Source organism: Ovis aries, chromosome 3 (assembly GCF_016772045.2).
Source record: "Ovis aries strain OAR_USU_Benz2616 breed Rambouillet chromosome 3, ARS-UI_Ramb_v3.0, whole genome shotgun sequence".
Taxonomy (NCBI): Eukaryota; Metazoa; Chordata; class Mammalia; order Artiodactyla; family Bovidae; genus Ovis; species Ovis aries.
In genome coordinates this window covers 137,627,744-137,653,125 of record NC_056056.1, presented here as the reverse complement: position 1 = coordinate 137,653,125, position 25,382 = coordinate 137,627,744, and the positions used below count along the sequence as shown (strand labels likewise).

Genomic DNA, 25,382 nt, shown 5'->3' with positions numbered 1-25,382 from the left:
TACAGGGAGGAATGTTGGCCCTGGAGGACTCATTCAGATCAGAGCAGGCCTCCTGCTTAAGGGCCTCTCCAGGGACCACCAACACTCTCCAAGGTCTAGGGCTGAGATCAAGTCCCTCTGGCCGTTGTTATTTTGGAGGCAAAGCCAAGAAATTTTCCCATTGGACAGGACTATAGGGATATTTCCTTGCTCAAAATCTCCACCTCAGCATCTTCTAAAGGAAAGACAGTTGTCGGTAGTCCATGAAGCCCTAGCCATATCTGTGGCCTTTGCTCCAGTGTTAGAAAGAATGCCATTCAAATATCCACCACTGAGAGTGTCTGTTGTTGGCCTAGGGAACCCGTGTGAAGACAAATATCCTTCTCGTTCAGCGCTATCTTATCTTAAAACTATCCAACCTGGGAACTCTTGAGTATATAAGCCATAAATAGAGATCAGATTCTCATTTATCCTCCTCCTGAGTTACCCTTCAAGGGGAGAGAGGGGAAGACAATATCTTGCTTTGCTCTGCACTGAATCCTCTTGACTGTTCATTTTGCCACATGTTCTAGGTGGTCTTTTATCTCCCCTCTTTTTCTCTTTTACTATCTCTGTGATGCACAGAACATGGTCCAAATTTGACTTGCCTTCATCCAAATCCTCTACTACCAACTCAGAGAATAGCACAGTCTTCATGGACTCTCATGTTAAGTGATGAGATTACAGTACAAACAGTGGACACTATAAATTCACAGAAATCTTGGAATGGGAAGCCCTTGGAGTCACTGAAGTACACAGCCCTTGCCTCCCATTTGACGGCTTCCTCCTGCCTGACTTCCATGAAAACAACTACTCCTGTGCCACTTCTGCTTCTGTTGACACAGAAGGGGAGAAAGTTTCCATTTAGTACCAGAGATACCCAAGGAAGATTGGCTCCCAATCTGTAGAATCTCTAAGCTGGAACAGATTTTAAAATGTCTAGTTTTTCCAGATTTTCTTTTAATGAGAAACCCAAGTGACTGATTCATGAACTTACAGTGACAGAGAACGGTTTTGTGCCATCATCCGCTGTCACAATACCTCTGCCAATCACTCAAACATGCATCATGGACTATCAGCCTTAGGTCAGCCAAGATCTTTATTGCTCACTCACTATGCCAATGAGCCTTCCTGTGCTTTGAATTCAGATACTTTTGGAACTGGAGAAGAGCACTTCTCAGTGCTCTGGAGGCTATTTACAACTCCCTTCCTTTCCTTCTACAGTCTGAATAATCTCTTTTCTTCTTCCTTTCTAGGTTTGAGCCTCTACATCGCCTTTCGCACCATCTCCACCGCAGCCAACAGATTATTGCTCTGAGCTGGGCAGGACTGATGAGGTCTGACATAGCAAGTTTGCCTCTGCTACACACTCTGTCCTGGGTCAGCCCTGAAGCTTTATTCATAACACCTCATCCCCAGCCATTCTCTGAGACTCATAGCACATTGGAGCATTCTTTTCTGTTCTTGTCCTTCTAAAGAGAAACTCCAGTGCTCCATGGAAGCTGGCAACACAACCAGAGTCACTTTCTTTATTCTCCAAGGACTATCCAACAACCCACACATTCAGGTAGTACTCTTTGTAATATTCCTGGTGATTTACCTCCTGATCCTCATAGTGAACCTGCTGATGCTGTTGGTGATCAGGACTGATTCCCACCTGCACACCCCCATGTACTTCTTCCTCAGTCACCTCTCCTTCCTGGATGCTTTCTATGCCTCAATCATTGTGCCTAAGTTGCTAAAGAACCTACTTTCCAACTGGAAGACTATATCCTTCCTTGAATGTTTCATCCAGATCTTCTTCGTTATATTTCTTGGGGGCACTGAAACTTGCCTCCTTTCAGTCATGGCCTATGACCGGTACCAGGCTGTGTGCCGCCCGCTGCTGTTATGTGGTGACAATGAACAAGAAGGTGTGTGCTGGCCTGGCGGGAGCCTCCTGGGCCATAGGAATGGGGACTGGCCTGCTTAACACCATCCTGCTGGCTCAGCAGCACTTCTGTGGCCCCAACCTCATCCGCAGTTTTGCCTGTGAGCTTCCTCCAGTGCTCCTGTTGGCCTGTTCTGACCCCTCCGTTAGTGTGTTCTCCATCCTGACCACCATGGTGGTCCTGGGCCTTGGCACCTTTGTCATACTGGTGGGTTCTTACACCCGTATTATCCTGACAGCCCTGGGGATGAACTCTGCCACAGGTTGGAACAAGATCTTCTCTACCTGCTCATCCCATTTTCTTGTGGTCACCATCTTTTATGGTTCTGGGATTTCCAGGTATGTCATTGCTAAAACTTTGCCTACAAATACAGTGTGTTTTTCACACTAAGTAAACTTGCCCTGTAGACAGAGCATTGCAGAGTAGCAGGAAAAGAATTATACTGGAATCAGTAGGCCTAGGTTCTAGTTCTGGCTCTGCTGTGGACCTAATACATGAATTATTATTTTTTTTAATCCATTTTCTTTCTGAGGCCTCAATTGTCTAACTCTGTAAAATAAGTTTATACAAGAAATAAAGACTTTCTTACTTTCATTAACCTATGATTTTAGAGTCATCAAAAGAAAATCATACTGCCTTTTGCCAGACTTTTATTAGTGGTAGATAAAAAATTAAATAAAGTATATCATCCTTGCAACAGATGCCATTTCTCTTTCCTACTGGAAATTGATGTCTCCACAGCTTATTTCTGCCTTAACTATTTATGAGGTGTTTGTTACATAAGAGCTGATTTACATAATCAAGCTCAATTTTAGTATACATCACACCACATCAAAAGAGAAATATTATTAATCTCATTTTCTGATAAGAAACTTGATTTTTAGGAGTAACCAAGTACCCTACAAAACTTTCCAAAACAAGCTAGGAATGAAGCCAAAATAAAAACCAAGTCTCACTGACTTGACACCTCAAGCTCTTTTCTACCATGTTTCTCTCAAACAGAAACAGCAATACCTGATGGGTCCTTGCTTCCCAGGGAACAGAGTAACTGTTCCCTATGCTCCCTATGCCTATGCTCTCTACTAGTGAACTGGGGATGGATTTACTAAAATTGCTCTAAACTTCTCTCACTTGCTTTTTACTTTTGGACAGAAGTCATAAGGTGTGAAAGGATAAGGAATGGTCTAGGAGAGCTCACCTGAGCCTGTGGACAAATCTCTTGAGTTCTCTTTGTCTCGGTTTCCTCATTTTCCCAAGGGGGTAGGAGATTTCTCCCACTTACTTCACAGATATGTTAGGAGAATGAAATTAAAAGATAAAAAATGACAGTAAGATGAATATCTTTCTTAATCAAGCACACCAAACCCAAAACAGAATGTTGCAATGATAATGGAATAATTGCAAAAAATTGTTTTCCAATGCTTCTTTGGGAAATATTCCCTGTGCTACTTAACAAAGTACATCCAAAATAAAAATTAAAAAAAAAAACCAAGTACATCCAAATTTTAATTCTTACTCTTTTGGAATCATATCTCAAGCTAAATACATTTTTATAGTTCACTTTATTTACAAAGTGTGGTTTCTTTTCTAAGCCAAAGACAAATATGTTAAAAAGGACAAAATCTTATTCCACTAAGCATTGTAAAAATAAAGTGCTGTGATTCTGGGTTAATTCCCCATAAATGTTTGGAAAAAATGACATTATTGGACTAGCATATAGTTTTGCATATGCTAGTCCAATAATGGAACTATCATCACAAGATGGGAACATACAGTTGTGTATATGAGAAAAAAAAGAGAAAAAAATCCTCATCATCATCATAACTGTTAAGAAAAGATACTTTGAAATGTATGAAGTACAACAGAAATGCATGAAATCATTTTTAGTTCTATTCTAACCTGCAGCATTTCATATGCTGCAGAACTTCCTTTTGCCTCAGGCTAGCTCCTATAATGTTTTGCATAAGATAAGTCATGTATGGAAGTGTTTGAAGGCAGAAATGACAGACTTCTCACTGATAATACAGTCACTCCTAGATGCTTCTACTGGTGATAGCTGACTCAGCTCTGAGGATGCTCTTTGCAGAATCTAGGATGGAATGGACCCTGGCTGCCAACAGCATTGTGGTCATTGTCCTGAGCTCATTTTTTCCCTTTGTGCAATTCCCTTCAAGGTACATGACTCCAGCTTCTGGCTCAGCCCTGGAGCAAGTGCTATCCATGCAGTACAGTGTGGTGACCCCACTACTGAACCCGCTTATTTACAGTTTGAAGAACCAGGAGGTGAAGGCAGCTCTTAGGAGGAGGTTGGCCAGGAAACCCAGGTTTATCTTCTAAGCCAAGCTCTACTGCATCCTCATAAAAGGAGGAAAAGTCATGAGAAAGGAGAGGAGACAGAAAAACCTTCATCTCAAAGCCATCTCAGCACAAAAAACAGAAGCCTTCGTTGCTCTGACCCCAGTGCCCTCCCCTAGTCAAGCAAAATGGAAAAACCTCCACAAAACCAATGGCAGCCATCCACAGAGGACCCAGTCACCACACAAGAAAATCTTTTCAATAAACACATGAAGGATCTTCAAAAAACTAAAAATGAAGCCACCATATGTATCAGCAATTCCGTTTCTGGGAATATATTCAAAGGAAATGAAACCAATAACTCAGAAAGGTATCTGCACCCTCATGTTCATGACAGCCTTATTTACAACACCCAACACATGGAAAGAACCTAGGTTTCCCTAATGGATGAATGGATAAAGAAGGCATAGATAAAGCAATGGAATATTATTCAGCTGTAAAAATTAGGGAATTCTACCATTTGTGATGACACGCATGGACCATGAAGGCATTTTGCTCAGTGAAATGTCAGACAAATAAAGACAAATGCAATATGATCTCACATACATGCGGAACCTAGGGAAAACCAAACTCTTAGAAAAAAAGGTCAGACATATGGTTATCAGAGATGGGGGGTAGGAGGAAAGGCAATTGGAGGAAAGTAATTAAAAGGTACAAATTTCTAGTGTAAGGTAAATATTAAGTGTAATGTACAATATGATGACTATAGTTAACAGCATTGTATGATATACAAAATCTGATAAGAAAGTAAATCCTAACTAGTAACATCACAAGGAGAAAAGTTTTTTCTTTTTCTTTTCTTCTTGCTTTCCTTTATATTATACCTTTATGAGATGATGGAATATTTTGAGGAATAGAGAAGAGTTTTACATGAGACAAACTGAGGACTATAGCCCAGAAGACTGCCTCTCAGATAACTCTGAGAAACTGCTCCATTGAAGCATGATTTTTGCATAGTCATATACCTTATCAGAACACAGAACATACATCAAACATTATCCGAATATATTCCTTCAAGCTTCCAAAAGAGATAGGATAAGTAGATATAAAATGAGATAGCAGGACCCTGGTGTCTAGGAAAGGAACCTTTCTTCAAGGGAGTTAAACACAGATGTCATATCTTTATCTTCAAAACAGATATTCTTTACCTTAATGATTGAAGCAGACCTGCTGTGTGTGTTTGACAGGCTCTTCAGATTTAAACAAACTCCAGGCTAACCATGTATAACCCAAAATGACTTCCCCAAAACTCGATGTGTGAAATTTTCTCAATCAGAGCTAACTTTCAAGATTTTTCCAATTAGAAGTTTTTAGATGATAGATATTAACTGAACCTATTGCAATACACATTTATGTGTGTGTGTGTGTGTGTGTGTATATATATATATATTCTCATGCTGTGCACCTTAAACTTACACATTAATATATGTCAATCAGCTCTCATAAAACTGGGGGAAAAACAGTAAAGAAAATCTTCACAGCTCCAACAGCCATTTCCACCATCTCTCTCCTCTCATTTCTTACCCTTTCAATTCCTCCTCTTTTGCCTCTCCTGCAATCTTTTACTTTTGTTTATGCACAAAGCAGAAATCCAACCACTAGCAAATTTCCCACTTCATTCTGGGAGACTCTTATCTTAGTACTGAGACCCAGCTCCTCCTTTGTTCCCATACAGAAAACTGCCTGGCAAAATCTACAGCTCCAGAGTAATCTGGGAAGAAATGAAATAAAAATAAGTATGCTTCCAACTGTATTATTCTTAGTAATACCTGAAGTAGAACATAGCAAATAATAAATCCTGAATAACTATTTGTCTATTAAGGGGTGCATAAAGAAATGAATGATCAGTCTGTCTCAGGAGTCCTTTCCCTTGCATGATCCTAGGAAAGAACAGGAAATATTTTCCTCTAAAATGTGAGTCTTGAGAGTAAAACCCTATCTTACAGATTCTGTATCCTCAGTGTCTGGTAGTTCCTATTACTTAATAGGCTCTCAATTAGAATACAAAAAAAAATGAGAGAGAAGGGAGTGAGAGAAGGAACATATGAAAAGAAACATTTAATTTATTTAGTCCAATAAAATTCTTGCCTTCATAACAATATAGATATCAGAGGAAAGTAGCATGGAGGAGAGATCAGGATAGAAAAAGAGAAGAACAGTCTTAATTTGGGGACACCATCCAGGGTCATCTTCACAAGAGGTTGCTGAAACACGTGCACTCTGACCCCCTGTCCTAAGCCTCTCCATCAGCCACCTGAGTCCAGACAACTTCAGATCCCTAAAGCGTTTAAGAACTGTTCCAAGCCTAGAGGAAAGAGAAGTTGGAGAAAGCAAAACAAATGCCCAGCTGCCACCTCATCTCCCATTCAGCTCCAAGAACGTTCTCAGAAAGACAATAGCAGACCACTCCCATGCCAGCTCCCTGACTTCTATCTGTTCTCAATCCTTTGACCCTCAGGCTAAGATCTTCTTCTCAATTATCAGTTTTCTTCAGCAAAGCCATCTGAAAATCAAGTCCTCATATGTGGCATACTCCAGGTGAAATTTCCAAAATGAGGATATTTCTCTGGAGATGAAGGCCAGGGCTGAGGAGCTAGCAAAACAGTCCCAGGTTCAGTAGCATTTCTGCTTTGCACACTTGGTGGAGCTGGTGCTTTACATTTTCCAGAGCGTATGCCTTCCTGAGGGTGTAACTGAGGCAAAATAATAAGCAGATTGTGAGACCAGTAGGAGGAATGGCCATTCAATCCTGCCTACCCACACACAACACACAGGAATTATTCCTAAAACCCTATCGATTGGGGAAGACTATTATCTCATAATTAGGGAAGAAAATACATGCAATATCCCTGGGAGATGTGTCACATTGTGTTCAAATTCAGATTAAAATCATATTATGAAAGCCAAGTTATTTCCTGAGAGTTTGGTTTCATTAAGTACAGGAAAGGGCTGTCTTGTCCACCACTTGCCAGGGCCTATATGTCCTTTAACAGGCTATGGAGGCTTCATCTGGGAGCTGCTGGTCCCTGAGACAAGAGAAATATGGTCTGAATGCCAAAAGTACCAGCGGTATAGAGTGTAGGAAGAGAGAATTAGAAGATAAATAATTTGGCTAAGACAGAAATGGGGTATCTTGAATGGAATTTTGGCAAGCTGAATTGTCAAAGCAGGATAAGATCTCAGAAAAATCACTAGACCAAAGCCTTCATTTAATGATGAAAAAATTGAGCCACAGAGACAGAGATGATTTGCCCAGATTTGGACCATCAGTGTGACGCAGAAACAGACTTTAGGACTAGATCTCCTAATATCCTTCTTTCACATTTCTCATGATCAAATTACAATAAAGTTCTGCAAACCTACCCCATAAAGGCCAGTAAAGCAGCAAGAAAGAGTAATGGAGTGCAGGGTCCCAACCACAGGCCCCAGGTGTTCAAATTTTTCAGTTGCTGAGTTGCTGTCATATATTTATTTATTTATCAGTTAATTTTTATGGCAGTATAGCTGCTTCCCTGTAGCTCAAACAGTAAAGAATCTGCCTGCAAGGCAGGAGACCAGGGTTCAATCCCTGGGTTGGGAAATTCCTCTGGAGAAGGGAATGCAATCCACTCCACTATTCTTGCCTGGAGAATTCCATGGATAGAGAAGCCTGGTGGGCTACAGTCCATGGGGTCGCAAAGAGTCAGACCCAACTGAGTGACTAACATAAACACATAGCTGTTTATAAGGCTGTTAGCTTCTGCTGCACAGCAAAATGAATCAGCCATATATATATATTTCTTCCCTTTTAGATTTCCCTCCCATTTAGGATACCACTTTAGGTGCATCAAGAGGAGTTCTCTGTATTATACAGTATGTTCCCATCAGTTGTCTATTTTATACACAGTATCAATAGTGTGTATGTGTCAATCCTAATCCCCCAATTACTCTCACCCTTTCCCCCTAGGTATCCATACATTTGTTCTGTACATTGTGTCTTTATTTCTGCTTTGCAAATAAGGTCATCTATACTGTTGCTGATGGCCAAAGAATGATGCTTTTGAACTGTGGTATTGGAGAAGATACTTGAAAGTCCCTTGGACTGCAAATAGATCCAACTAGTCAATCCTAAAGGAAATCAGTCCTGAACATTCATTGGAAGGACTGATGCTGGAGCTGAAACTCCAATACTTTGACCACCTGATGGGAAGAACTGACTCATTGGAAAAGACCCTGATGCTGGGAAAGATTGAAGTTGGGAGGAGAAGGGGACGACAGAGGATGAGATGGTTGGATGGCATCACCAACGTGATGGACATGAGTTTGAGTAAGTTCTGGGAGTTGGTAATGGACAGGGAAGCCTGGTGTTCTGCAGTCCATAGGGTCGCAAAGAGTCAGACACAACTAAGCATTTGAACTGAACTGATACCATTTTTCTAGATTACACATATATGCATTAATATGTGACATTTGTTTTTCTCTTTCTGACTTACTTCACTCTGGACTAACTAGGTACATCCATGTCTCTACAAAAGAACAAATTGTGTTCCTTTTTATGGCTGAGTAATAGTCCATTGTATAATCTTCAAAATATAAAAGCAGCCCATGCAGTTCAAAATCGAAAAAAAAAAAAATCAAAAAATGGGCAGAAGACCTAGATACACATTTCTCCAAAACAGACATACAGATGGCCAACAAACACAAGAAAAGATGCTCAACGTCACTAATCATTAGAAAAATGTAAATCAAAACTGCAATGTGGTATCACCTCACACCAGTCAGAATGGCAATCATCTAAAAATCTACAATCAATAAAGCTAGCGAGGGTGTGGAGAAAAGGGAAACTTTACACTGTTAGTGGGAATGTAAACTGATACAACCATTATGGGAAAATATCTAGAGGTTCCTTAAAAAGCTAAAAATAAGACTTCCCTGGTGGTCCAGTGGTCGGGCGTGCAAATAGGGAACACGGGTTAGATCTCTGGTCTGTGAAGATTCCAGGTGCCACAGGGCCACTCAGCCCACGTGACGAAACTACTGAAGCCCAGGTGCCCTAGAGCCTGTGCTCTGCAACGAAGAAGCCATCACAATGAGAAGCCCACACGCTGAATCAAAAGAGTAATCCCCACTCGCCACAGCCAGAGGAAGCTCATGTGCAGCAGAGAAGACCCAGCGCAGGCAAAAGCAATAAATAACTTAACAATACTCTGCTCTCTGAGGGGGCTTCCCAGGTGGTGCTAGTGGTAACGAACTCACCTGCCAGTGCAGGAGATATAAGAGACATAGGTTCGATCCATGGGTCAGGAAGATCCCCTAGAGAAGGATATGACAACCCACTCCAGTATTCTTGCCTGGAGAATCCCATGGACAGAGGAGCCTGATGGGCTACAGTCCAACCAAGACCAGAAAAGGCAGTACGAATTATTAGATGTAAGTGGGTAGGAGACAGTCTCCTGATTTTCCTTGAGCTTAGAATGCATGGGAAGTGAGGGACCCTACAGTCCATAGGGTCACAAAGAGTCAGACACAGCTGAAGTGACTTAGCACACATACACTATCTGAGATTGTTTTCTTCAAATGAGTCATGGGGTACTGGGAGAGAAATGGAAGCCTGGCCAACCAGATCAGCATGGAATAGCTCACACAAACCATCCTCACATTCCATAGAGTGAAATATAGATTTCTGGTATTCAGTGTTTTAGTGATGTTGATGAATTATTGATAACCTTTGCTTCACGTACTTTTCTTTCAGACTGAGGTAGCCATATTTAGTTATCTATACCAACATTTCTTATTGTTTCCAAATATCCACATGACTGCCTTTTAGAGAGTTCGATCTGGACATAAGGTGCTATCTCTACATTGATTCAGTGGTATTAAATGCTAAAAGAGTCATTTAAAATAAGTAAATAAATTGTTTAAAAAACTAAAAATAGAACTACCGTCTGACCCAACAATCCCACTACTGGGCATTACCCAGAGAAAACCATAATTCAAAAATACACATGCACCCAAATGTTTACTGCAGCAGCATGGAAGCAACCAAATGTCCATCAGCAGAGGAGTGGATAAAGAAGACGTGGTTCATCTATTGTTTCTAGAAAGATTACCTCTCATACCAATTTCTGAAGGGTAGATTCTTATCTCAGGGATAAGGAAATACTTCAACCCCCCTCAAGTCACCCATTTCAGATTCTTGGAGCCCCTGCCCTTCCTGTCCTTTTCCCACTCCACACCTCTACCTGTGAAAATCCCACCAACATTTCAGAAGAAGCTTAAATTCATTCCTGTGCCATCGGGGGCATTGAGCAAGGATCGAAAGTCAGAGCACCAGTAACATATCCCTGGAGAATAGTCCCTGAATGTCCAATGGTGTCACTACAGGGCCCAGGGCTCAGACACAAATTAGCTTCAAGAAAGTACAAAGAAGCAAAATAAGGTAGCCATAGGGAAGAGGAGTTCCAGGAAGAGAAAGAAGCAGAAGCAGCAAAGACAGCAGGTGTTCACAGCTTCTCATAGAGCTGCTGATCCAGCTTCTCAGAACAGAATGCTTTATGGGCCAACCTGATCAAAAAGGAGACAAGGCAAGTTGACTGACAGGATCTTAGCTCGACTTCAATCTACCTTTGTCCCCAGGAAAGCTGAGGTAGAAGAGTGAGGGTGAAAACTAAAACCAAAAAGATTTTCCTGGCCAGCTGGCAAAAGACACTGAGCCACCTCCATTTTTTAAAAAACTCCAAGAAGATAGTAGGGCCGTGGAACAAAGAGCTTGCCTTAGAGTTTAGGTCTAAACAAGTCAAATTAAATGTGCAAGACCCGCTGAAGGAAATCCTAGGTTTCAGCCCTGTATTAGGGAACTCTTGTTAGGAAAATTGTTAAACAGAAGCAGAGTAAGTCAGGCTTGAAAATTGGAAACCTGAGTCTGGTTGATGATTTTTGTTTAGAAGACTACGTTCTAGCTTAAAATACCAGGAGATAAAGAAAAAGGGCTAAGGTAATAGAACTAAAGAGCTCAGAAGAAGGAGAGGAAGGTAAAGTAGAAAATAGAATGGGGACTCTCCAGGAGTTAATTCCTACTTTACCCAGAATCTTCTTGACACACATAATGTCATCATCCAGGAACTCTGGCAGGAGTTACAGGGGGTGGGAAATGAGAGAGCTAAGTATTACCCAGGAAGGTAATGAGTGTCTCTGTTCCCTGGTCCTTCTCGGAACTAGAGATTTGTGCTTGTTGTCTTTCTATATGAGAAATCCAATACAATAATGCCTCCCCTAGGTAAGGGCTCCCTTCGCTTTTCTCAGGCATCACCAGAGGAATTACCAACTTCATCAACTGAATTACTCTGAAAATGCCAGAGTATTACACTTCAAGATCCCCAAAGAGCTCAGAATATCTACCTGTGAACTTCAATAAGCTATCTGTGAATTTAGTGATGATGAAATTTTCTAACAGCCTCTTGCTCAGTATTATCAAGTCTCGCAGTTGATGTGGAGCGAGAGGTGTGCTTTACACCAAAAAAGACTGTCACAGTGGTAGGCAATCTCAAAAAGAAAATCAAACCTGGAGGCTCACACTTCCCATTTTTACGTGTTAGTACAAAGCAACAAACAGCAAATAAAACTCTATGAGACTATGAGGCATAAAGACATACATACAGATGAATGAAATGGATTGGAGATCCCCAAAATGAACCCACCCATCTAAGGTGAACTGATTTTAGACAATAGTTAACAATATTAAATTGCAAGAAAAACGTGTTTTTAAAAAATGGTGCTGGGCAATTTGCTATCCACATGAAATTGGACTCTTTCCTCCTACCATATACAAAAAATAACTTAAAATACATAAAAAGCTTGAACGCTAAGAAGTAAAATTACAACCAGCACACCATATCCACAGGTTCCACATCTATGGACTCAACCAACTCCAGATTGAAAATATTAGGAAAAAGAAATTACAATGTTTCAAAAAGTAAAACTAGAATTTGCCATATAAAAGCAAATATTTACATAGTATTTACATTGTAATTACAATGTTTATATAGCATTTACATTATATTAGCTGACATAAGTAATCTAGAAATTATTTAAAGCAAATAGGAAGATGTGCCTGTGTTATATGGAAACACTATACCATTTTACATAAGAGACTTCAGCACACATGGATTTTGATGTGCCCGGATGTCTTTGAACCAATGCTCCACAGATACCAAAGGATGACTGTACAAATGCTCCAATGAAACATTGGGATAAATCTTGAATTTAGTGGTGATTTCTTAGATCTGAGAGCAAAGCACAAGCAATGAAAGAAAAAACAGATTAAATGGATTTCCTCAAAATTAAAAACCTTTTTGCATCAAAAGTTCAAATCAGAAAGTGAAAATATAGCCCACGGTATTTAAGAAAATATTTTCACATTACTTATCTGATATATCATTATCCAGAGTATATCAAGAACTTTTGCAATTTGTCAACATAAAGACAAACAAGCCAAGTTTAAAAATGAATAAATGACTTCAATAGACCATTCTCCACACAAGACATACAAATAGTCAACAAGTAGATGAAAACATATCAAACAACATTAGTCATGATGGAAAACGGCAAATTAAAACAGCAACGCATCAATTCCTTCACATACTCTAAAGTGGTTAAAATCAAGAAATCTAAAAATCACATAGATTGGCAACAGTGTGCAGAAATTGGAACCTTTAAACAGTATTTGAAAAAATGGAAAACATATAACCTAGGTTAAGACTATAAATATACAATTAACACACGGTTCAACAACTCCACTCCTAGACATATACCCCAAAGAAATGATAGCAGATGTAACAACACATTGATAAGAGCACTGTTCACAATAGCCAATAGGAGAAACAAAGCAAATGTCCATCGAAGGATCAGTGGATAAACAAAATGGAATACGTCCATAAACAGCTGTATTATGACCATAAAAGAAATAAAGTAAGATGGTTCGGCCACTGTGGAAAATAGTATGGCCATTCTTGAAAAACTTAAACCTAGAATTAAAGTATGATCAATTAATTCCACATCAGGGTATATACTCAAAGGACTGAAAGCAGGGACTAGAAAAGATATAGGTACACTTATATTCATAGTAGCATTAACCGCAAGAGCAAATGGATAAACTAAATGTGGCATATACACAAAGTAATATAATATAGCCTTAAAAACAGAAGCAACCATAAATAGGTGCTGGATTTTGTCCAATGATTTTTCTGCAGTTATTGAGATTATCATATGATTTTTATCTTTCAGTTTGTTAATATGGTATATCACATCGATTAATTTGCATATATTGAAGAATCCGTGAATCCCTGGCATAAATCCCTCTTGATTATGGTATATGATCCTTTTAATGTGTCGATGGATTCCGTTTATTAGTGTTTTGTTAAGGATTTTTGCATCTGTGTTCATCAGTGATTGCTGTTGTTCAGTTGCTCAGTCATGTCTGACTCTTTGTGAGCCCATGAACTGCAGCACGCCTGTCTTCCAATATCTCCCAGAGTTTGCTCAAATTCATATCATTGAGTCAGTGATACCATCCAACCACCTCATCTTCTGTTTCCCCCTTCTCCTCCTGCTTTCAATCTTTCCCAGCATCAGGGTCTTTTCCAATGAGTCAGCTCTCCCCCTCTGGTGGCCAAAGGATTGGAGTTTCAGCTTCAGCATCAGTCCTTCCAATGAATGTTCAGGACTGATTTCCTTTAGGATTGACTGGTTTGATCTCCTTGTAGTCCAAGAGACTCTCAAAAGTCTTCTCCAGCACCACAGTTCAAAAGCATCAGTTGTTTGGCCCTCAACATTCTTTATGGTCCAACTCTCAGATCTGTACATGACTACTTGAAAAACCGTAGCTTTGGCTAGGCGGATCTTTGTTGGCAAAGTAATGTCTCTGCTTTTTAATACACTATTTAGGTTTGTCATAGCTCTTTTCCAAGGAACAAGCGTCTTTTAATTTCATGACTGCAGTCATCATCCACAGTGATTTTGGAGCCCAAGAAAATGAAGTCTGTCACTGTTTCCATCGTTTCCCCATCTATTTGCCGTGAAGCGATGGGACCGAATGCCATGATCTTTGTTTTCTGAACGTTGAGTTTTAAGCCATCTTTTCATTCTCCTCTTTCACCTTCATCAAGAGGCTCTTTAGTTCCTCTTTGCTTTCTGCCATCAGGGTGGTGTCATCTGCATATCTGAGGTTCTTGATACTTCTCCCAGCAATCTTGAATCCAGTTTCTGCTTCACCCAGCCCGGCATTTAGCATGATGTACTCTGCATATAAGTTAAATAAGCAGGCTGACAGTATACAGCCTTGGCATATCCCTTTCCCATTCTGAACCAGTCCTTTGTTCCATACCCAGTTCATCAGTGATATGGGCCTGTAATTCTTTTTTTGTGGTATCTTTGTCTGGTTTTGATATCAGGGTGATGGTGGCCTCATAGAATGAGTTTGGGAGTGTTACTCTCTGTAATTTAATGAAAGAGTTTAAGAAGGATAGGTGTTAGCTTTTCTCTAAACTTTTGATAGAATTGCCTTTGAAAGCTCCTGACCCTGAGCTTTTGTGTTGGAAGATTTTTTTTCATAGTTTCCATTTCAGTGCTTGTGATTGGTCTGCTCATATTTTCTTTTTTTTTTTTAAGTAAAATAAAGTTTTATTAAATTCTTAACTCCTTTATATATGAATGCTCATATTTTCTATTTCTTCCTGGTTCATTTCAGAAGGTTGTACTTTTCTAAGAATTTGTCTGTTTCTTTAAGGTTGCCCATTTAATTGGCATATAGTGGCTGGTAGTAGTCTCTTAAGATCTTTTGTATTTCTGCATTGTCTGCTATAACTTCTCCGTTTTCATTCCTAATTTTATTGATTTGAGTCCTCTCCCTTTTTTTCTTTATGAGTCTGGCTAATGGTTTATCAATTTTGTCTATCTTCTCAAAGAACTAGCTTTTAGTCTTATTGATCTTTGCTTTCTTTTTCTTCATTTCTATTTCATTTATTTCTGCTCTGGTTTTTATGATTTCTTTGCTTCTACTAACTGTGGGGGCGGGGGTGTTCTTCTTTTTCTAGATGCAGCAGGTGTAAGGTTAGGATGCTTATATGATATATTTCTCATTTCTAGAGGTAGGATTGTATTGCTGTCAGCTTCTCTCTTAGAAGGGTTTTGCTGCACCCCAGAGGTTTTGAGTCTTCATGTTTTTGTTGTCATTTGCTTCTAGGTATTTTTATTTCTTTCTAAATTTGTTCAGTGATCTCTTGGTTATATAGACGTGTATAAAATAACTTCAACATTTTTTTTCATCTCAAATGTTTCATCATTTTATTTTTATAAGCATAAATATTATTTAAAGTATAACAAAATGAGAAAGAATGCAAGAAGAGAGGGAAGAAGGGTAGGAATCCCAAGCTTTGAAATAAGAAACCTTAGAACTCTATTATATTTTTTCTTTAGAAATTATTGGCCACCCAAGGGTACCTCTTAGATGATGCAACTCTCTGAAACAAGACTAATACAGGGAAAAAATAGCTGGCCCTGGAGAACTCATTCAGATCAGAGCAAGCCTCCTTCCTAAGGGCCTCTCCAGGGACTCTTTAGACACTCTCCAAGGTCTAAAGCTGAGATAAAGTCCCTCTAGCCATTGTTACTCTGGAGGCAGAGTCAGAAGTCATCCCATTGGACAGAAGGACTATAGGAATATTTCCTTACTCAGAAGCCCCACCTCTGCATCTTCTAAGGGAAAGTTGTAGGAATCACATGAAGCCTTACTTATATCTGTGGCTTTGTTCCAGTGTTAAAAAGAATGCCATTCAGGTATCCTCAACTGAGAACATCTCTTGTTAGCCTAAGGAACCCAGGTGAAGAAAAATATCCTTCTCATTCAGCTACATCTTCTCCTAAAACTATCTAATCTGGGAACTTGTGAGTGTACAAGCCACAAATAGTAACTAGATCCTCATTCATCATCTTCTTGAGTTAGCCTTCAAGGGGAAAGAGGTCATCACTTGGTGTTCCTGTGGCCTGGACTAACCCCTCTCACTGTCCATCTTACCAGGTATTCTAGGGAGTCTTTCTTCCTCTGCTCTTGTTTTTACTATCACATTACTGTCTCTCTTATGCACAGAAGGTGGTTCAAATTTGACTTGGCCTTATCCAAATCCTCTGTTACCAACTCAGAGAATTCATTGTTTTCACAGACTCTAGCGTTAAGTCCTGAGATTACAATGCAAACAGTGAACATTATAAATTCACAGAAATCCTGGAATGGGAAACTGTTGGAATAACTGATGTGCACAGCCCTCACCTCCAATTTGAGGGCTTCCTCATGCCTGGCTCCCCTGAAACCAGACTGTGACTGTGCCACTTCTCTATGGGTTGACACAGAAGGGGAGAAATTTCCATTTAGTACCAGAGATATCCAAGGAAGATTGTCTCCAATCTGTTTTGTTTAAATATTTGTTCACTTTTATTTATATATTTGGCTGCACTGCATCTTAGTTGTGACACTCAAGATCTTCAAGCTTCGCTTTGTGGTATGGGGGGTTTTTAGCTGTGGTATGAGAACACTTAGTTGAGGCATGTGGGATCTAGTTACCTGGCCAAGGTTTGACTCTTGAATTTCCTTCAGCGGGTCTTGCACATTTAATTTGACTTGTTTAGACCTAAACTCTAAGGCAAGCTCTTTGTTCCACGGCCCTACTATCTTCTTGGAGTTTTTTAAAAAATGGAGGTGGCTCAGTGTCTTTTGCCAGCTGGCCAGGAAAATCTTTTTGGTTTTAGTTTTCACCCTCACTCTTCTACCTCAGCTTTCCTGGGGACAAAGGTAGATTGAAGTCGAGCTAAGATCCTGTCAGTCAACTTGCCTTGTCTCCTTTTTGATCAGGTTGGCCCATAAAGCATTCTGTTCTGAGAAGCTGGATCAGCAGCTCTGTGAGAAGCTGTGAACACCTGCTGTCTTTGCTGCTTCTGCTTCTTTCTCACAGGAAAATCTTCTCAAAAACCATACAGAGGAATTCTCAAAAAAAACAAAAATAGAACCACTCTATGTCCCAGCAATTCCACTTCTGGGAATATATTCAAAGGATATGAAAATACTAACTTAAAAATATATCTACACACCCATGTTCATAGCAGCATTATTTATAATAGTCAACATATGGGAAAGAATCTAGGTTTTCTTAATGGGTGAATGGATAAAGAAGGCATGGGAAAGCAACTGGGTATTATCCAGCCATAAAAATGAGGAAATTCTACCATTTGTGACAACGTGGATGGACACTGAAGACACTATACTCAGTGAAATAAGTCAAAGAAACACAAACACTATATGATCTCACATGCAGAACCTAGGGAAAAACCAAACTCATAGCAAACGAACATGTCGCTGTCAGGAGTGGAAAGTAGGAAGAAATGGAATTGGAGGAAGGTGATAAAAAGGTCCAAATTTTCAGTGGTAGGTAAGTACTAGGGATGTAATGTACAACATAATGACTAATTAACACTGCTCTATGTTACATAGGAAATATGTTAAGAGAGTAAATCCTAAGAGTTCTCATCACAAGGAAAAAAATTTTTGTCTGTTTTTTTGCTTTTGCTTTTCTGTTTTTTATATATTTATTTTTTTGGACATGATGGACTTTTTAGGAATAGAAAAGAGTTATATCTGAGTCCTAGTGAGGACTGTAGCCCAGGAGACAGACTCTCAAATAACTCTGGGAAACTGCTCAGTTGAATCTTTTCTTTTTAATAGTAATATAACTTCTCAGAGCGCAGAACATACATCAAATGTGACAGGGGTATATTCCTTCAAGTTTCCAAAACACAGAAGTTTAATAAATATGGAGTAAGACAGCATAATGGTCATGTCTGGAAATGGAACCTTATCTTTCAGGGAATGTTAATATGGATGTCATAAGGAGGGAGATTTTTATCCCTGTCTTCATAACAGACATTCTTTCTTTACCTTAATGATTGAAGCAGATATGCTGTGTATGGCTGACAGGCTCACCACATAAAATTCAGGCTGAACAATGTATTAGTCCAAATGACTTCCCCAAAACTCAACGTGTGAAAATTTTGTCCATCAGAGGGAATCTTCAGGTTTTCCCAGTTTAGAGTTTTGTGATGATGGATATTAACTGAACCTATTGTAATATTCATTTATATATGTATATCAGAACATCATGCTATATGCCTTGAAACTATACAGACTTATACAGTAATGTATGTCAATTATCTCTCCATAAAACTGGGGGTCGGGAGAGTAAAGAATATCTTCACACATCCCCAGACATTTCCACAGCTATTGCTTTTCCCTCTCATTTCCTGCCTATTCAGCCCCTCCCTTTTGCCTCGCCCTCACTCCTTTGCTTTGTCTATACACAAAGTGGAAATCTGACCACTAGAAAATTTACCACTTGATTTTGGGAGAATTCCATCTTATACTGAGAGCCAGCTCCTCCTTTGTTCCCACACCGAAAACTCCCTGGCAAAACCTACAGCTCCAGAGAAACCTGGTTTCAGAAAAGGCAGAGGAACCAGAGATCAAATTGCCAACATCCGCTGGATCATCGAAAAAGCAAGAGAGTTCCAGAAAAATATCTATTTCTGCTTTATTGACTATGCCAAAGCCTTTGACTGTGTGGATCACAATAAACTAGGGAAAATTCTGAAAGAGATGGGAATACAGACCACCTGACCTGCCTCTTGAGAAACCTATATGCAGGTCAGGAAGCAACAGTTAGAACTGGACATGGAAGAACAGACTGGTTCCAAATAGAAAAGGAATACGTCAAGGCTGTATACTGTCACCCTGCTTATTTAACTTCTATGCAGAGTACATCTGAGAAACGCTGGGCTGAATGAAGCACAAGCTGGAATCAAGATTGCTGGGAGAAATATCAATAACCTCAGATATGCAGATGACACTACCCTTATGGCAGAAAGTGAAGAAGGACTAAGGAGCCTCTTGATGAAAGTGAAAGAGGAGAGTGAAAAAGTTGGCTTACAGCTCAACATTCAGAAAACTAAGATCAAGGCATCCAGTCCCAACGCTTCATGGCAAATAGATAGGGAAACAGTGGAAACAGTGGCTGACTTTACTTTTGGGGGCTCAAAAATCCCTGCAGATGGTGACTGCAGCCATGAAATTAAAAGACGCTTACTCCTTGGAAGGAAAGTTATGACCAACCTAGACAGAATATTAAAAAGCAGAGACATTACTTTGTCAACAAAGGTCCGTCTAGTCAAGGCTATAGGTTTTCCAGTAGTCAAGTATGGATGTGAGAGTTGGATCATAAAGAAAGCTGAGCACCGAAGAATTGATGCTTTTGAACTGTGGTGTTGGAGAAGACTCTTGAGAGTCCCTTGGACTGAAAGGATATCCATCCTAAAGGAGGTCAGTCCTGGGTATTCATTGGAAGGACTGATGTTGAAGCTGACACTCCAGTATTTCGGTCACCTGATGCAAAAAGCTGACTCATTTGAAAAGACCCTGATGTTGGGAAAGATTGAAGGCAGGAGAAGAAGGGGATGACAGAGGATGAGATGGTTAGATGGCATCACCAACTCAATGGACATGAGTTTGGGTAAACTCTGGGAGTTGGTGATGGACATGGAGGTATGACATGCTGCGGTTCATGGGGTCACAAAGAGTCAGACACAACTGAATGACTGAACTGAACTGAACTGAACTGAAAGTAGAACATAGAAAACAGTAAATCCTCAATAACTATTTGTTAATTATGGAGTGAATGAAGGAATGAATGGTGGATCAGTCTGAGGAGTCCTTTCTCTTGTATGATCTTAGGATATAGAAGGGACTGTAAGCCTGTAAACCTATACTCCAAGCCTATATTCCAAGCCTGTAAGCCTTGGAATATAGCAGACAGAGGTGTGATATTTTGAAAGCAGACCAAAACACACAGCATAAAAGGTCTTAAAGAGTTCTGTCTCATCACATTCATTTTAAACAAGGAACTAATATCCAGAAAATTAATGTACGCTGAAGTTGAAGTTATTAAAATAAAAAAATTTACCTAAATAAATAAAATTTTAAAATGAAGTACAAGTCTTGAGAGCAAAACCATGTCTAAGCCTTCCGCATTCCCAGTGTCTAATAGGTCCTGTCACTTAATTGGCTAACAATTAGTGTGCAAAAAAAAAAAAAAATGAATAAGAGAGAAGGAACATCTGAAAAGAAACATTTAATTTTGTTTAGTAAAATTGCTGCCTTCACAACAATACAGATGTTGTAGCCACGTGTTCTGGGAAACAAACTCACTCAGAAGGACAATGCAGATGGTGGAGTGCAGTTTATTACACCGGCGGCCCAAGGCAGAGTCTCCTCTTAGCCAAGGACCCCAACCAGCATTTGTGAAAATCTTTTATACCCCATGTGTACGTGCCTGAACCCACCACTCCAAATTCCTTGAGACTTACATAAACCAAGGAAAATACAATCCCAATAACCCCAACATTCACGTGCTGTGCTAATATGTTCAAACAGTCAAACAATTAGCCAATAATCAATAAACCCAAGGTTACAGTCTGATAGATACAGAAAAATTTATGGCCTGTATGGAGGAAGGGGTTATTAGTGTATGTTTTCTCTTGGGCGATGAGTAACCTAGATACGATCTTCAAGGTTCCCCTGTCTGGAGGGGGTCTTATCCTTCTGTTGTTTTCATAGGCACTAAACACAGAGTTCAGAGTCCACTGAAAAGGTGGCCGAGCACGATCAGCATGAACAGGCCTAAGATGGAGTCCAGGCCCTATGAATTCCTTCTTCACAGATGTCAGAGGAAAGTAGCATGGAGGAGAGATCGGGATAGAAAGGAAGAAAAAGAGTCCATATTTTGAGACATCATCCTGGGTATTCCTCCCAAAAGCTCACTGAAGCCTATGCACTGTGAGAACCCCTGACTTGAATCTCTCCACCACCCACCTGAGCCTGGACCACTTCATAGCCTTGACTGGTTCAAGACCTCTTTCAGGCCTAAAGGAAGGAGAAGTAGTTGGAGAAAGCAGAACAAATGTTCAGCTTCCACCCATCTCCCTTCAGCTCCAAAGAGAGTTCTCAGAAAGACAACAGCAATTGTTCCATCCAGATACTGACAGGTCAACATCAGCCAAGACCACTTCCATGCCAGCTCCCCAAATTCTATCTGTTCTTGATCCTTTGACCCTCAGGCTAAGATCCCCTCCTCAGGTGTCAGTTCCCTTCAGCAAAGCCCTCTGAAAATCATGGCCTCATATGTAGTACACTCCCAGGGGAAATTTCCAAGATGAGGATATTTCTCTGTAGATAAAGGCCAAGGATGTACAGCCAAGCAAAACAGTCCCAGCTTCAGCTGCATTTCTGCTCTGACCATTTGGAGAAGCTTAGCTTTACATTTTCCAGAGCATATGCCCTCTTGAGGCTGAAACTGAGGCACAGTTAAGTAGATATATGAGATCAGTGGGAAGAAGGGCCATTCAATCCTGTCTTCACATACAACCCAACCACATATAGGGATTATTCCTACAATCCTGTAGACCTGGAGGAAAGTCCTTTACCCCATGATTATGGAGGGAAATGTATACAGTACCCTCTGGGAGATGTGTTCCATTATGTTCAAATTCAGACTAAAGTCATAGGATGAATACCAAGTTATTTCCTGAGACTTAGCTGTCCTTAAATATAGGACAGGGATGTCCTGCCCACCATTTTCCCGGCCCTATATGTCCCTAAATAGGCTATGGGGACTTCATTAGGGAGCTGCTGGGCTCTGAGACAAGAGGAATATGGTCTAAACACCAAAAACTCCAGTGGGTATATAGGGTAAGAAGAGGGAATTAGAAAATATAACTTGGCTAATACAGACATGGGTGATTTAAACTGAAGTTTTGGAATATTTGCTTTGGAATGTCAAAGCAGGAAGAGATCTCAGAAAAATCACTAGACCAAAACCTTCATTTAATAATGAGGAAATTGGGCCATAGAGGCAGAGATGACTTGCCCAGCTTTGGACCACCAATGAGAAGCAGAAACAGATTTAGGACTCAAATGTCCTGATTACTCTTCTTTCGCATTTCTCATAATCAAATTACAATAAAGTTCTGCAAACATCCTCCTTAATGATCAAACAAGAAGTAGCAGTAATGAAATTGAGTCCCAGAAACAAGGCCCAAGGGGTCCAGATTCTTCCATTGCTCAGCTCTCCTCCTTTACTGTTTTCAGAAAGAGATCCTCTCACAGCAATTTGTGAAAGGTATTTTCTTATCTCAGAGGTAAGGAAATAACTCAAACCCCCTTCAAGTCATTCATTTCAAATACTCATTTGAGCTCCTGCCCTGGCTGTCTTTTTCCCATCACACATCTTTACTTGTCAGAATCCCACACCAATACTGCAAAGCAAGCTTAAATGTCGCTCCTCTCATGAATCTTTCCTTGAGCTCTTTTTCCCACAGCTCCCCCACCAAATATAAATTATCTTCCCTCTTATAAATACTCAGGGCACATTTCTAATCTCTCTCATGATATTTATGACACTATAGCTTGTGTTTTAATTAATTCTTAATGTTTATCTTATCTTTCCTACTATTCCTTGAGGAAAAAGATGGTTTCAGCCAACTTAAGATCCCCTCCATCTAAGGTGGAGATGATGGAATTCCAGCTGAGCTATCTCAAATCCTAAAAGATGGTGCTGTTAAAGTGCTGTGCTCAATATGTCAGCAAATATGGAAAACTCGGCAGTCACCACAGGATTCGAAAAGGTCAGCTTTTCGAAATGAAAAGGCAATGAAAGGCAATGCCAAAGAATGTCCAAACTACTATAAAATTTTGCTCATTTCACATGCTAGTAAGGTTATGCTCAAAATTCTTCAAGCTCGGTTTCAGCCGTAGGTGAACTGAGAACTTCCAGATGTACCAGCTGGTTTAGAAAAGGCAGAGGAACCAGAGATCAAATGGTCAACATTCATTGAATCTTGAGAAATCAAAGGGGTTCCAGAAAATCATCCACTTCTGCTTCATTGACCATGATAAAGCCTTTGACTATGTGGATCACAACAAACTATGGAAAATTCTAAATGAGATGGGAATACCAGATTGCCTTAACCAGTCTTCTGAGAAACCTGTATGCAGGTCAAGAAGCAACAGTTAGAACTGGACATGGAACAACAGACTGGTTCGAAATTGGGAAAGGAGTACATCAAGTCTGTATATTGTTACCCTGCTTATTTAATTTCTATACAGAGTACATCATGCAAAATATTGGGCTGGGTGAATCACAAACTGGAATCAAGATTACCAGGAGAAATATCAACAATCTCAGATATGCATATCATATCACTCTAATGGCAGAAAATGAAGAGGAACTAAAGAGTTTGTTGATGGAGTGAAAGAGGAGCGTGAAAATACTGTCTTAAAACTCAACACTCAAAAGACTAAGATCATAGCATTTGTCCCATCGCTTCATGGCAAGCAGATGGGGAAAAAGTGGAAGTAGTGACAGGTTTAATTTTACTGGGCTCCAAAGTCACTGCAGACAATGTCTGCAGCCATGAAATTAAAAATCCCTTGCCAACCTAGATGTCCATCAACAGATGAATGGATAAAGAAGCTGTGGTACGTATATGCAATGGAATACTGCTCAGCCATAAAAAGGAATGATGCACATGAGTTAGTTCTAATGAGATGGATGAACTTAGAGCCTATTATACAGAGTGAAGTAAGTCAGAAGAGAAAGATAAACATCATATACTGACACACACACACATATATATGGACTCAAAAAGCTGGTACAGATGACTTTATTTTCAGGGCATCAGTGGAGAAACAGACATAGAGAGCAGAGCTATGGATAAGGGGAGAGGGGAGGAGGGGGAAGATGAGATGTATGCAGAGAGTAACATGGAAACTTACAATACCATATGTAAAATAGACAGCCAATAAGAATTAGCTGTGTGACCCAGGGAAGTCAAACAGGGACTCTGTGACAGGCTGAAGGGAGGGGTGGAAAGGGAGATGCAAAGGAGGTTCAGGAGGAAGGGGACATGGGTGTACCTATGGCTGATTCTTGTTGATGTGTGACAGAAAACCACAAAATTCTGTAAAGCAATTATCCTTCAATTAAATTTTTTTTAAGTTGCTTGCTCCTTGGAAGGAAAGCTATGACAAACTTAGATAGTATATTAAAAAGCAGAAACATTACTTTCTGCCATCAAAGGTCCATATATTCAAAGCTATAGTTCTTCCAGTAGTCATATATGGATGTGAGAGTTGGACCATAAAGAAACCTGAGCATTGAAGAATTAATGCTTTTTAATTGTGGTGCTGGAGAAGACTCCTGAGAGTCCCTTGGACTGCAAGGATATCAAACCAGCCAATCCTAAGAGAAATCAACCCTGAATATCCATTGGAAGAACTAATAATGAAGCTGAAGCTCAATCCTTTGGCCACTGATGTGAAGAGCCGACTCCTTGGAAAAGACCCTGATGCTGGGAAAGATCAAAAGCAAAAGGAGAAGGGGGAGGTGAAGGATGAGATGATTAGACAGCATCACCAACTCAATGGACATGAATTTGAGCAAACATCAGGAGACAGTGGAACAGAGGGGCCTGGCATGCTGCAGTCCATGGGGTCACAAAGAGTTAGATACTTCATAGCAATTGAACAACAACACTGGAATTTATTTGTCACCTCCACTGTATTATCATAAGAGATTTGATAATATTATCATAAGGATATTGACTATGCCAAAGCCTTTTGACTGTGTGGATCACAATAAACTGTGGAAAATTCTGAAAGAGATGGGAATACCAGACCACCTAACCTGCCTCTTGAGAAATCTGTATGCAGGCCAGGAAGCAACAGTTAGAACTGGACATGGAACAACAGACTGGTTCCAAATAGGAAAAGGAGTACATCAAGGCTGTATATTGTCACCCTGCTTATTTAACTTATATGCTGAGTACATCATGAGAAACGCTGAGCTGGAAGAAACACAAGCTGGAATCAAGATTGCTGGGAGAAATATCAATAACCTCAGATATGCAAATGATACCACCCTTACGGCAGAAAGTGAAGAGGAACTAAAA

At 40.0% G+C, this 25,382-nt stretch overlaps 1 pseudogene; it reads left to right on the top strand.

Annotated features, from left to right (window-relative positions):
• Nucleotides 1-1,513: 1,513 nt before the first annotated feature.
• On the top strand, nt 1,514-4,286 carry LOC101122513 (olfactory receptor 8S1-like; annotated as a pseudogene).
• Nucleotides 4,287-25,382: the final 21,096 nt, after the last annotated feature.